General features: G+C 44.2%; 1 protein-coding gene across 3 annotated transcripts in view; it reads right to left on the minus strand.

Annotated features, from left to right (window-relative positions):
* GNG12 (G protein subunit gamma 12) overlaps positions 1-15,052 on the minus strand; it is a 46,365-nt gene that overhangs the window by 21,139 nt on the left and 10,174 nt on the right. The window contains exon 2 of one of the 3 annotated variants that reach the window (XM_081193926.1): positions 11,258-11,348. The exons of 1 other annotated variant lie outside the window; for it this stretch is intronic. The gene's annotated coding sequence lies outside the window, so the exon portion shown is untranslated. Of the gene's footprint in view, positions 1-11,234; positions 11,349-15,052 lie in introns of all 3 variants that reach the window. One more of the 3 variants, XM_081193925.1, reaches the window with a different exon arrangement.

Raw genomic sequence — 15,052 nt, forward strand, 5'->3', positions numbered from 1 at the left:
GGCAACAACTGAACACTGGGTTTGTTTTTTTAGTATGCCAAAGGGAACTAACAAATGTGCAGCAGAAACAATGGACCCGGAGAAGATATTCAACATATTCCCACTGATAGTGAAATCCTAGTCTGGTAACTACTTTATAAAGAATACAGTTTAAGGCTACAATGCTCAGCGATATTCTCATAATTCCAAATGATTTTTCAAAAACAAAGTTCTTGTATATTAAATACAGGGCGAACAGGGTGCCAGCCAATGTGAGTCATACTCAAGAGTAAACTTGTCCATTTATTTAAATAGCCTCTGAGTGTGACTAACACAGTGGCTGTCACCGTACTGTCTAATAGTAGTTGTTTGCTATTTTCTTAACTAAATGCTGGCATTTCAAACCATCTGCCTATCCACTTATTGTACCTAAATTCATGCACCCCAAGGATACACACAATATTTAAAAAAGAACTTAATAGCTCTACTTTAACAAAACCTTTCACTAATAAGCTTATTATGCTAGTTACTGTATATTCTCCATGTTTAATTGCCAGCTACAGAGTCTTACTAATGACTAATTTGTTTATCCTTAGAAAGTTGCAGTCTATTGTTTGCAAGGACTACATACTTCATTGCTCATAGAAGACTGAGCTCGTGATCTATGACTAACCAGAGCTCAAGCCAAATTAAAATGTAACTGGACCCTGCAATTAAGAATACCAATATTGTGCCCATGCCCATTTTGTCCTAGACAATCCCAAAACTCATTTGTGTTCCCAAAGGGCAACTGCCACCATAACAGTTTAGCTTCCCATTCCATGGATCCCTGAATCCATTACACAATCCATTATCATAGATCCATGAAGCATTTGTATGTTTCTTGAAACAATTTCCAATGAAGCTCTGAGTTTCAAAAGGCTATCTGGACCAAACTCTGGTATGGAGCCTAAGTCCTCTATATGCAAATGTCTCTAACAAACTAGGCAACATCTCCCAGAATTTATTTGCCAGAAACAGATGGAGCCAAGATACACTACAGAAAAAGTATCTCAAAGACAGAAAATATGTGGCATAAAACACACGCAGAAAGCAAAAACTCTTTGTGAGCTAAACCACAATGACCAGAGCGAAATGGCTTCTCAATTCCAAATCAGACAATTAGTTTTCTGAAGACTGCCATAGGAAACATTCATCCTGGTGTCATAAAATTGGAGGCCCACAGTGCCTAGAAAATGTATGGCACTTTAAACATCATAAATATTAATAAATAATCTTTCCAGAATAAAAAAGGATGCAACACACACACACACCTCAGCCTTTTCCTCAGAAATACTAAAATAGTCTACAGCAAGGAGATTATATAGGGCAGTATTTGATGTTAGACCTACTCAGAGTAGACCCACTGAAGTTAATAATCACAACTAACTTACGTTCATTTATTTCAATGACGCTACTCTGAGTGGGACTTAGCAGAGTTGCTGGACCCCAAGAGGAAAAAGGCAGCCTGAAGTCTATAAAAATCATGTTTCAAGAGGCAAAAAATTCTGCTAGATGTATTATCCCTGTCTTCCCTTATTTCACTCCCGCCTGAGTTTTTTTTAATGAAAAGCTTACTGAATATGGAATACTAACCATCTTGCCATGCCCATGATATCTCTCTCTCTCTCTCTCTCTCTCTCTCTCTCTCTCTCTCTCTCTCTCTGCACCTCACCCCCTTTTCATTGAAATCAACTTTTAACTACAGTGGTATGTCAGTTTTCGAATGTCTCAAAAGTCGAAAGTTTTCGAATGCCAAAAACTCGGAAGTAACTGCTTCGGTTTTCGAACGCTTTTCAGAAGTTGAATGGTCTTCCGGAATGGATTATGTTTGAAAACCGAGGTACCACTGTATTTCCCTTTAACCAGAAGGACAAGACATACGGTACTCCAATAACTGATCACGAACTAGTCTAGGTCTCCAATTCACAGTGAAGCAACCTTTTCCAGATACTGTATAAAGAAAGAATGGGAAAAGATCATTTCCCCTGCACAATTAAAGACAGCTTATTCACAAACTGGCATGCAGGGTAAGTTTAAGAGTGCGTTTTTTAAAGGGGGGGAGGGAAAGGCAAGCCACACAAGCTTTCTAGTCTAGACTAAACTCTTGTTCTCTCATTCTTTCCCCATAAATGTTCTGCAGGCAAACTAATTCCTTCAGTGGCATTTTGTGGTCTTTCAGTTATGAATGCAGACACCTATGCAGTGCGATTACTAAACTCCTGGATCGGGTAAACAGTTCTGCTGACAATAACAGAAAGGAATGGAATCTAGTTCAGTCTGCTTTAGCAGTTGTTGTTGTTGTTATTACCATATAAGATTGGCAGTTTTCACTCTTAAGGTGTTCCAAGACATTAAGGTAAAGGTAAAAGGTAAGGAGATTCTGAGTTTAGTTACTTTCCAAAAACTCTATTTAAGGAGCGGGTTTGATGTGTACATTTGCCTTCTCTTAGAAATAGTAAAATTTCTACTCCTTTCTAAGTATTTGTGAAAGCCGTTCTGGTAATGTCCTCTTTTGAAGGTCCCTCTTTACATGAAACTTTTTTTTACATGTTACAAGTTTCGTTCATTGCTATTTGCATAGTGCTTTCGCAACCATTTCCTGTTCATACTCACTAGTCTTGTCATCCACAATCCATGATTTAGTGTAGGTGGAAAGTTCAGGTTTCAAAATTTTTATTTTACACAATGTTGGTTAATAGAAGAAAATGTGTCACGCGTCACGGGATGTCATCTCCTCATCAAAAATACATTTTGCAAAATCCCAGGATTTTTAAAGTTTGCTGCTTGTCTCACTGATTGCAATGAACAAACGCCCTTTAGCAACGAAACTATAATACTGCACCAGACCATGGCAGATTGTATATGTAGTTTTCTCTGGTCTGGCTCCCTTCTAAGTGTTGCTATCACTACAAAGCGAAGCCGAGGGGCTTTATCAGATAATAGGGGACTGGCTGCTCCTTCTATTATTAGTTGCAAAGTTGCGTTAACAGGCAGATTTTATATGAGCTGGTAAAAACTGAATTTGGGAATACCAAAAATGGCATGCAGAGAGACTAGGATTAAGGAGCTCAGGCAGCAGGACAAAGACAGGCACTCCAGGAAAATTCTCTGCGGAGTATAATCTTGTCATTCCCTGGACATTTGGCCAGTTGACCAGCAGCCTCTCTCCCTTATGTAAAAACTTCTAGAAAACTGTGTCCAATGAGCAGCTAGGCCAGGGGTAGGCAACGTAAGGCCCAGGGGCCAAATGCGGCCCAATCCGGCCTGCAGACGGTCCAGGAATCAGCGTGTTTTTACATGAGTAGAATGTGTGCTTTTATTTAAAATGCATCTCTGGGTTATTTGTGGAGCATAGGAATTCATTCACTTTTTTCTCTCCAAAATATAGTCCGCCCCCCCACATGATCTGAGGGATGGTGGACTGGCCCACGGCTGAAAAAGGTTGCTGACCCCTGAGCTGGGCTATAGAACCCTGAATCAAAAGGTTCAAGCCCCAACACTGTTAGGCTCCATATAACATTCTGCCATTTTAAACTTAAATGAGACTCATGTCTCATCAAATAATTATTAGAGAAAACTGATGTGGCACAATACTGAAAGGCCAGAGACACCGATTAAACTCCCATGTGTTGCTTTCAGAAACGCCTGTAAATTGTGGAACTTGACAAACTTGTTATAAGTCTATCTTGTTTATTCCATTGAGATCCCCTAAGGGAAGTGCTAGTCAAAGGAAGAATACTGGGGAAATGCCTGCCCTGAGAAAAAGCTGGTTCTCTGCACTTGAAGGGTAAGAGCATAAGAACATAAGAAGAGAGCTGCTGGATCAGACCAAAGGCCCATACAATCCAGCATCCTGTTTTCACAGTGGCCAACCAGATGCCCATAAACCCAGAAGCAGAACCTAAGTGCAACTGTACCCTCTTCAGTTGTGATTCCCAGCCACTGGTACTCAAGAGGCATATACTGTTGGTATAACATACCCATAATAATAATAATAATAATAATAATAATAATAATAATAATAATAATAATAATAATAATAATTTATTATTTATACCCCGCCCATCTGGCTGGGCCTCCCCAGCCACTCTGGGCGGCTTCCATAAAAACCAAAAATACAATAAAATATCACACGTTAAAAGCTTCCCTGAACAGGGCTGCCTTAAGATGTCTCCTGAATGTCAGGTAGTTGTTTATCGCTTTGACATCTGCTGGAAGGGCGTTCCACAGGGCGGGCGCCACTACCGAGAAGGCCCTCTGCCTGGTTCCCTGTAGCTTTGCTTCTCGCAATGAGGGAACCGCCAGAAGGCCCTCGGCGCTGGACCTCAGCATCCGGGCAGAATGATGGAGGTGGAGACGCTCCTTCAGGTATACTGGACCGAGGCCGTTTAGGGCTTTAAAGGTCAGCACCAACACTTTGAATTGTGCTCGGAAACGTACTGGGAGCCAATGCAGGTCTTTCAAGACCGGTGTTATATGGTCTCGGCGGCCGCTCCCAGTCACCAGTCTAGCTGCCGCATTTTGGATTAGTTGTAGTTTCCGAGTCACCTTCAAAGGTAGCCCCACGTAGAGTGCATTGCAGTAGTCCAAGCGGGAGATAACCAGAGCATGCACCACTCTGGCGAGACAGTCCGCAGGCAGATAGGGTCTCAGCCTACGTACCAGATGGAGCTGGTAAACAGCTGCCCTGGACACAGATTTGACCTGTGCCTCCATGGACAGCTGTGAGTCCAAAATGACTCCCAGGCTGCGCACCTGGTCCTTCAGGGGCACAGTTACCCCATTCAGGACCAGGGAATCCTCCACACCTGCCCGCCTCCTGTCCCCCAAAAACAGTACTTCTGTCTTGTCAGGATTCAACCTCAATCTGTTAGCCGCCATCCATCCTCCAACCGCGTCCAGACACTCACACAGGACCTTCACCGCCTTCACTGGTTCTGATTTAAAAGAGAGGTAGAGCTGGGTATCATCCGCATACTGATGAACACCCAGCCCAAACCTCCTGATGATCTCTCCCAGCGGCCGCATGTAAATGTTGAAAAGCATGGGGGAGAGGACAGAACCCTGAGGCACCCCACAAGTGAGAGCCCAGGGGTCTGAACACTCATCCCCCACCACCACTTTCTGAACACGGCCCAGGAGGAAGGAGCGGAACCACTGTATAACAGTGCCCCCAGCTCCCAGCCCCTCAAGACGGTCCAGAAGGATGCTATGGTCGATGGTATCAAACGCCGCTGAGAGATCCAGCAGAACTAGGAAACAGCTCTCACCTTTGTCCCTAGCCCGCCGGAGATCATCAACCAGTGCGACCAAGGCAGTTTCAGTCCCATGATGAGGCCTGAATCCCAACTGGAAGGGATCCAAATGGTCCGCTTCTTCCAGGCGTGCCTGGAGTTGTTCGGCAACCGCTCGCTCAATCACCTTGCCCAGGAATGGAAGATTTGAGACTGGGCGATAGTTGGCCATCGTGGCCGCATCTAAAGATGGTTTTTTAAGAAGCGGTTTAATAACCGCCTCTTTCAGCGGGTCTGGGAAGGCTCCCTCACGGAGGGAAGCATTCACCACCCCACGAAGCCCATTGCCCAGTCCTTCCCGGCTAGCTTTTATAAGCCAGGATGGGCAAGGATCCAGGAGACAGGTGGTTGGTTTCACTCGTCCAAGCAGCCTGTCCACATCCTCGGAGGTAACAGATTGGAATTGATCCCACTCAACTTGACTAGACAGAACTCTAGCACTCTCCCGCCCCGGCCCTGCTCCCACGGTGGAGTCTACTTCTTCCCGAATCTGAGCGATTTTATCTGCAAAAAACTTTGCAAAATCATTGCAGGAGAACATGTGGCCCGTACTGGGCCCCGATGTTGCAGGTGGTTCCGCTAAATTGTGAACCACCTGAAAAAGTCTCCTGCTGCTGTTTTCTGCAGATGCTATCGCCACTTGGTAGGCTCGACGTTGAGCTCTAACCTGTGTCCGGTCAGATTCGGAATGAGTTATCCGCCACCGGCGCTCTAGCCGTCTCAACGATTGTTTCATTGCCCTCAGATCCGTGGAAAACCACGGGGCTGTCCGGGCTCCATGCAATCGGAGAGGGCGCTTCGGAGCCAAACAGTCAATAGCCCTGGTTAACTCCACATTCCAGCGGGCCACCAGGGAATCAGCTGAAAGGCCATCAACATGGGATAAAGCATCCCCTACCACTCTCTGGAAACCATTTGGATCCATTAAGTGGCGGGGGCGGACCATCCGAATTGGTCCCACCTCCCTGCAGAGGGGATGGGTCGCAGAGAAGTCCAGTTGCACCAGGAAGTGATCTGACCATGGCACTTCTTTCGTTTCGCTTTTACTTAGTGTCAGATCACCAACATCCATAGAGGTAAACACCAGGTCCAAGGCATGTCCGCGGCTATGGGTTGGGCCAGACTTATTCAGGGACAGCCCCATGGAGGCCATGCTTTCCACGAAGTCCCGAGCGGCCCCTTGTAAGGTCGTGTCGGCATGGATGTTAAAATCCCCTAGGACGACCAAGCTAGGTGTCTCCAGGAGAACATCCGCCACGACCTGAAGCAGCTCGGGCAGGGAATCCTTGGTGCAGCGGGGAGGTCGGTACACCAAAAGGAATCCTGTACTGCCCCTATTGCCCAACTTCCAGAACATGCACTCAGAAAACTGGGTCTTCCCAATAGGACGCCTGGTGCAAACTAATGACTTCCTAAAAATCACTGCAACCCCCCCTCCCCGCCCACATGACCTGGGTTGCTGTGCGTAAGAGAAACCTGGTGGACAAGCAGCGGCAAGGACAGGCCCATCTGCTTCATCCAACCAAGTCTCTGTTACACATGCCAGGTCAAATCCTCCATCCATGATCAAGTCATGGATGGCAGTGGTCTTATGAATCATTGACCTGGCATTGCACAGCAGCACCTTCAGGTCATGTGGGTATCCCTTGCTGATTCTAGTATCCATCCGGTCAGGACCAGACCCGGAGGCAGGGATAGTCCCCAGACAACGACTAAACCTGCCTCCTCTGTAATGACATGGTCTGGTCTTAGCGTAACTCCTCCTCCTACCCGTGATCACTGAGATCGGTTGTCCCAGTGCATCCCCCCCTGTGGAACATGCCCCAGCCATTTTATGGGCTGGGGCCCACTCCCCGGCAGCCCTGAACCCTCCCCCTAAAAACAAAATAACACCTTAAACAAACAAACAAAACCAATAAAACCATACAAACAAAAAATGTAAAAATTACAAAAACATCAAAATAAAAAAATAATAATTCCCCAAGCCCAACCAAACATCCATCCCACCCCCACCCCCCACATACAAAAAATCCAAAGAAAATTTTTAAAAACATTTTAAAAAACACTCTGTGCCTCTCCGGCAGTAACAACTGTCCTAGTGAGGCCTGTCAGGCCCCGCCCTGGGCCAGGTGGTAAGTGGCAGGGAGGAGCAGGGCCCTCAGGCACTCACTCAGGGGAGTCTTCCTGGGCAGCAGGCCGCAAGCAGCACGCAGTCCTTATGAGGCTTCAGGCCCCGCCCCAGGCCAGATGGTAAGTGGCAAGAGCAGGGCCCTCAAGCACTCACTCAGGGAGTCTTCCTGGGCAGCAGGCCGCAAGCAGCACACAGTCCTTATGAGGCCCCAGGCCCCGCCCCAGGCCAGCCGCCCCATCATGGCTAGGAGCCACTGACAGCCTTAATCTACATAAATTTGTCCAATTCTCTTTTAGGTTGGATTTTTAAAATTCTCAGATCTTTTACATATAGCCCCCCCCCCCCCCCGTGGACAGGTAGTATGAATCAGCATCAAGCATTCTGTAGTTCCGCAATGGACATACAGGCTAGAAAGCAAGCCATCCAATGCAATTGCACCTGACCTTTCCGTAACAAGGAATGATACATTATACATACGAGTCAAAGGTAATTACGCTAATAAGCTTTCGAAAGCTCGCCCTTCTTTTTTCTTGGTGGGGATCATTCAATTATTCAAGATGTCAAGAAATACTGCGAAACATTTTGTCTTATTCCCAGAACAACGGGCACAAAGTCCAAAGTTTTTTAGTTTGGTTATTTGTACAAACACTCTTAACTTTAACATGATAAATTATAATGGCCAAGCAGAAAAACTCTGGGTTGTGCATTCTGCAAAAAAAAAAAAAAAACCCATACACTCCTAGAACAAGGTGTGCTGGTACACTTAAAGGTATAATTTGTGTCTCCTATGTTTTGAAATAAATATTGCACCTAACATCTCTGGAGCTATGTGTAGTTATATTCTATACTAGTTCTCAAACCTTTGTGGGTAGATTATAAAAGAGAAAGCTTTGTTTACAGCTGTTGTAGCCAAAGAATATCAGACAAGTTATTTTTAAAACTATCAAATTTCTAGCTGTACACTGAAAAATTCCAAAATCATGAAAAGTGCCCAGATTTAATGAAACGATCGGGGTGTAGAAAAAGCAATTAATCTATACAAGGAAGGTTCAAAACTAAAATACATAATGTAACAAAAATCTGAGTCATATTAAAAAAACCTCTTCTAAAGGCTATCTTATGATTTTCAAATTTTTGGGACTGGCAGCCCCAAGATTATTCTATGCCAACTCCACAAATCTTTCATGAACTATAATCTTCTTCATCAGAATAAAAACAATAAGCACTGATTTCAGACGAATGATCACATTTCAGCATTTCAGGTGATGAAATGTTAAACAGGATGGATTATCAAGTAACATTTTATATGAATAAACATTTTATCAGAATATATATATATATATATATATATGCTTTCGTAGATTTTCACGGGTACAGGAATGCAGGTTTTGGTGTTTTCGGGTATCTTCCCGTGTAAGAGTTGGGGTGTCTAGGCGACGTTTCGACGAGGTCTCACTCGTCATCTTCAGGCTGGTGCTTTCGGCTTCTTCAGGCTGGTGCTTCTTCGGCTCTGTTCTAGTAACAAGAAGCCGAAAGCACCAGCCTGAAGATGACGAGTGAGACCTCGTCGAAACGTCGCCTAGACACCCCAACTCTTACACGGGAAGATACCCGAAAACACCAAAACCTGCATATATATATATATATATATATATATATATATTTGTTTTCGTAGATTTTCACGGGTACAGGAATGCAGGTTTTGGTGTCTTCGGGTGTCTTCCCGTGTAAGAGTTGGGGTGTCTAGGCGACGTTTCGACGAGGTCTCACTCGTCATCTTCAGGCTGGTGCTTTCGGCTTCTTGTTACTAGAACAGAGCAGGATCTCAGTGTTTGAGTTCCTATAAATACTGTTGAGGGGGTGTGGTGTATAGCCTCCAACGTTCTGGGCAGAGGAAAGGCACAATAACCTGGGAACTTCCTCTCTGCCCAGAACGTTGGAGGCTATACACCACTCCCCCTCAACAGTATTTATAGGAACTCAAACACTGAGATCCTGCTCTGTTCTAGTAACAAGAAGCCGAAAGCACCAGCCTGAAGATGACGAGTGAGACCTCGTCGAAACGTCGCCTAGACACCCCAACTCTTACACGGGAAGACACCCGAAGACACCAAAACCTGCATATATATATATATATATATATATAAAATTTGCAGGAAAGGTTTTTAATCAGAATATTATAATTCCTGCTCAGGAGTCTTAGTGGAAAAATCTATGTACTCTTCTGTTCTGACGTATGATTATGCAGCTATCTTCCTCTACATTTGGATGCTGGTTGCAGAACAGTTTAATGGTGGATTTAGTATCAGCAGAGGACTGACCTCTAGTGGACAAATGGAAGAGCCAACTCAGCAGAGTTGACAATGAACAGAAAACTACCGGTAATTCCATTTTACATTAAACTAGAATAGATAAGAATAAAACAGAGCTGAAATTGTGTGGTGAAAAAGTCAAACACGTTTTAAAATCAGTATTTATCTACTGCACAGCTAATAAATTATTTGATGGATAAACATAATGTAAATTATTGAAGGGAGAGGGGAACCCCCTAGGCTTAATTCAGAAGTCACAGAGCAGATTGCCAGCAGAACAGGGGACAAGCAGAGGAGCTCAAGGAACCGCTCTGTGGTCTTTCATGAACCCAACTACAAGCAGCAACCCAGGTACTGACGAGAGGGCCAGCTATGTCTGAAGGACCAATGACAGAAGTTGCAGGGGTGATGTCCCTGGGTCCCAACACTACCCCCTGAGCTTGGCCTGGTGGAGAAAGTAACCCCTGGTACCCCAGAGCTCTTGCTACCAAGAGTGTAACTCGCTGCAATGCCTGCTTCCCAACACACATAGAATGAAATTATTAGAGACTGCCCTTTTAAAGCTTTCCACTCCTCAGGAAGGAGATTGACCGTAGGCTACATAGTGAACATAACAGACTGAGTATGTAAGTGCTTGTCTGGAACTAGGAACCCATCAGAACAAGTTGTTTGGTCTCTAAGAATTGTCCAAGGTTCTGGAGGATGTCTGACCACTCAGCTTTGGTGCGATACGCAGCCTCCACAAAGGTACTCAATACTTATTGCCCTATAGGACGCACTGTCCCATAAGGCGCACCTAGTTTTTTTGGGGGGGGAATAAAGGGGAAAAATTATTTCCCCCCCAGGCCCCAGAGCTTCCCCCGACCCCAGCCCCCAAACAGGCAGCTCTCTGCAAGCCGTGGGAGCCCAGTGCTTCAGCATGCAGCGCGCAGGCTTCAGCATGCAGGCACCTCTCCGCAAGCAGCAGGAGCCCAGCGCTGGGCTCCCGCTGCTTGCAGAGAGGTGCGCGAAGCCTGGAGAGCGAGAGGGGTCGGTGCGCACCGACCCCTCTCGCTCTCCAGACTTCAGCGAAAGCCTGCATTTGCCCCATAGGATGCACACACATTTCCCCTTCATTTTTGGAGAGGAAAAAGTGTGTCCTATAGGGCGAAAAATACGGTACTTGCACTTTGACGTGCTTTCAAACTGCTAGGTTGGCAGGAGCAGGGACCGAGCAACAGGAGCTTACCCCGTTGTGGGGATTCGAACCGCCGACCTTCTGCTCGGCAAGCCCTAGGCTAGTATGGTATTAGTTAAAGGCAAATTTAGAATTCATCACAGAATTGTACTTAATATTTCTATGGAAGATTTGCTTGTTAAACCTCCAGGTGGCACTATAAACCTCATCTCTGAATTTAAAAAAATGTTAATTATCTATAAAGATACAATGAACATCTGAATTAAAAAATAAGGTTTCTGCTGTGGTATAATATTTACCTTCTAGTGTGAATGATAGGAACAGTCTGGCTATTAAAGCACCAACAAGGAATCAGGTGATTAGCTTCCAGTTCTTGCTCTGCGACAAATCTTGCACTTGGCCTTTGGAAAAATCTGGAAAACAGATATTAAGTGGAATGATGAGAAAAGAAGACAGTAGCATCTGGAAAGGAGAGAGTGTGTTTTCCTACTGCAACAGTATAAAATTACTTCTTAGGATGTACAAATTTACCAGTATTATTAGCACTAAACATGACCTGATGAAAAGACCTGGTGCTTTTTTAAAAAAGGGTTTATGAACTGCCATCCTAACACAAAGTTAAACAAAGCAAAGGATGGGATTCAGCTAACCAACTCTGTCAACAGAAGCCCTGTGCAAGGACTTCTGCATGCACAATGGGGCTTCCCCCCCCCTTCCCTCCAAAATTGACTCTGGAAGGGTTGGGACATGACCATAACATTGCACAGGGGAAAGGGTCAGTGCTGCATCTAGGAAGCTATAATGCTTGCGCAGGCAGAATGAATAGAAGAGTGTGACATGGAATTCCGCAAAATATCAGAAAAGCAGCCTTAGTTAACTCCAAATGAACAGAATGTTTAAGAAATATATAGGCAAAAAGAAAGTGTCTGCAGCAGAATAATGAAGATGTGTTCCATTCATTAGCTTTATACATGATCTCTGTAACCCACACCCGGTTTCAAAATATCCCAAATCCCATGTCTCTTCTCCTGACCCCCAAATATTTATCTTCCTAGAAATAACTGCAATCTTAACTCTTTTCTCTTTCTGCTGCTAGAAATCCTCACAGCTTCAGAATGTCAGTGACTAGGCAGCACTTTTGTACCAGGAGCCAGAGAACAAGAGTTCTGGTTCACACATTACGATAAGCCAAATGATGGTTTAGTGAGAACCTGCAGGCTCCTGGGAAGGAGATTGTGGCTGTTTTGCTCCTCCCTGGTTAGTTTGCTCCCTTGCTTTACTGAGATAAGCCAGGAACTGACTTAGCATATTGTCGAAATCCAGGGCTCAAAATTTAACTTTCTCTGAACTAACCACAAGCAGTAACCAAGGTCCACAATTTTGCAAGCCACACTCATCATAGGAATAAGTCACATGGTCTCTGGCAAGTATGATGGGCCCCAGACTCCCTTCATATTTGGAGCTGAGTGGATGATCCCAGATTTCTACCCACCCACAAGATTCAGAGGAAACACTGGATTTAGTTTACTCTCAAGAGCACCTGGCAAAGCCAAAGCCCCACTTCCATAGTTTAGAGCAGGTCTCGTTAATTAATGGATACTGTTTTGACCAAGACAGATAAAGTATACAAGAAAAAGTATTGAAAAATCATAAAGGTAGTCATGGGAATGAGAAAGCAGAAACAATGAAGTTTGGAAAATGTGAGATTTTTCTTCCTGATGTTTAATATGTCCCAGGATGTATGTTTAACTTAAGATAAACTGAAAGCCCAGCACATACTGTAAGCTAAAACATGGCACTCAGGATCAAGCTAGACGCCAAACCCATGCGGTTTTCTTGCTGAATGGGAGGCCACTCTTACAAACAGGTGATCACAATCACTGATCACAATTCCCCAGTCAAATGCAGCATCCAGGGCTCTGTCAAAGAATCGGTGACAAACAATCAGGGTTGACAAGAGCTGCAGTTCAACATCTGGAGGGCACCATGCTGGGTACCCCTGCCCCCTGCCCTAAACTGCCTATGAATCTTAACATACAAGCAGTATACACCACCAATGTAAGAATGAAATTCTCAATCAACTTTGAAGTCCAGGTTTTGATTAATCTGATTTCTCCGGTTATCTTCCATCTTGTTTTCTTGTCAATTCTACTTAAATTCCTTTAATGTAAGCTTTGGAATTTTGCATTCAGAATTTATATTTTTAAACAAAAACAAGGAGAAAGAGGACCCATTGCTCAGTGACTGAGTAAGTGCCTCATATGCAAAATGTCCCAGGGCACAACAGCTGAAATAATCTAAGGCAGCAGAACTGGGAAAGACTCCCGTCTGGTACTCTGGAGAGTCTTCACCAGTCAGAGATTCAGGCTAGATCAGGGGTAGGCAACCTAAGGCCCGGGGGCCAGATGCGGCCCAATCGCCTTCTCAATCCGGCCCGCGGATAGTACGGGAATCAGCGTGTTTTTACATGAGTATAATGTGTCCTTTTATTTCAACTGCATCTCTGGGTTATTTGTGGGGCATAGGAATTTGTTCATTTCCCCCCCAAAAATATAGTCTGGCCCACCACATGTTCTGAGGGATGGTGGACTGGCCTATGGCTGAAAAAAGTTGCTGACCCCTGGGCTAGTTGGACCAGTGGCCTGACTCAGTAGGAGGCAGTTTCATACATCCCGCCCCCGAAGATTAATAATAATAATAATAATAATAATAATAATAATAATAATAATAATAATAATAATAATAATATATTTATACCCCGCCCATCTGGCTGAGTTTCCCCAGCCACTCAGGGCGGCTTCCAATCGAGTGTTAAAAACAATACAGCCTCAGTATCATTTAAATATACATCTAATACCCAAACACTAGATGCATTGGCTGAATCTCCCACTGTCCAGTTATTCAATGAAAGCATATTATATCCTGTCATTCAGTTTCACAATGTGCAGGGTGTCTTACAATTAAAACAATCAAGGATATTTAAAAAATACTAAAAACAGCAGAGTGAGAGTAAGAAAAAACAGCAACATTAAAACAGATCTTAAAAATTGTAATTGTTATAAGTGGTAGATGAGCTAACAGTCCCACAACTCAGATTAAACTGGTAATTTCTCCTTTACTTGGAGCAAATACTGCCAAACCAGAGGAGACTTCTTGATTTACTTCGCCCTACTGCAAGTGCAGCCATTTTTATGAATGGAACTCCTACTGTGGGGAATATTCCCAGAATAGGTTACTAGTCACCAGTACTGGCATAAAACAAATTATTTTGTGGATCAAAGGCTTTTTGGCACTTTAAATTGAACTTAATTCTATCTGACTTTTGAGGATGCTTCGATCATTAATCTCCAAAATCTAGTTGGGCAATCTCTTCTCTCTTTCTCTCTCTAGCTGAGTAAGATTGTCTTATGGTGTGTCCATAAACGACTGTGGAGGCCAATTCTGGATCCACACATCCTTCCATTGTGGGGACGTAGGTTTCTGGGTGGGAGTTGATCACGGTGAGAATTTGCCTAATGTGCCTTCCTCTTAGCTCATTTCTCCCTTTCGTCCTGAATTCGTGCTTCTTCAAAATCCACAATGCCTTTTGTAGAGGCTGTTCTCCAACTGGAGCACTTGCAGGCCAGTGTTTCCTATTATCGGTGCTTATATTGCATTTTTTTTAGATTTGCCTGGAGAGCGTCTTTAAACCTCTTTTGTTGTCCTCCAGTATTTCATTTTCCTTTCTTAAGTTGGAAATAGAGTAGTTGTTTTGGAAGACGATAATCAGGCATCCAAACAACATGACCAGTCCAAGGACGTTGGTGTTGAAGAATCATTACAATGCAATTATTGAGACTAGCCAAAGTGTCCACAAGAGTGGCAAGCTTTAGAGTTCTCTAGAACTCTTAATCAAGCAAGACACAACAACAAAACCGGGGGCAAGGGAGATGAGGATAATTGTTTAAAGTACAAAAATTAGGTTGATGTTGTAGCCATGAGGTCAGGTTGACTTCATGATGGAGACTGCAGGCTGAGTCCATTCCTGTTACCAGGTTACAGGTATCAGGTTACACACCGAGGATGCACACCATACAAACGATGCTGATTACTGGGCTGCTGTTAGGGCAAATTATAT

This window comes from Podarcis bocagei (genome assembly GCF_964188305.1).
Source record: "Podarcis bocagei genome assembly, chromosome: 5".
In the NCBI taxonomy this organism is placed as follows: Eukaryota; Metazoa; Chordata; class Lepidosauria; order Squamata; family Lacertidae; genus Podarcis; species Podarcis bocagei.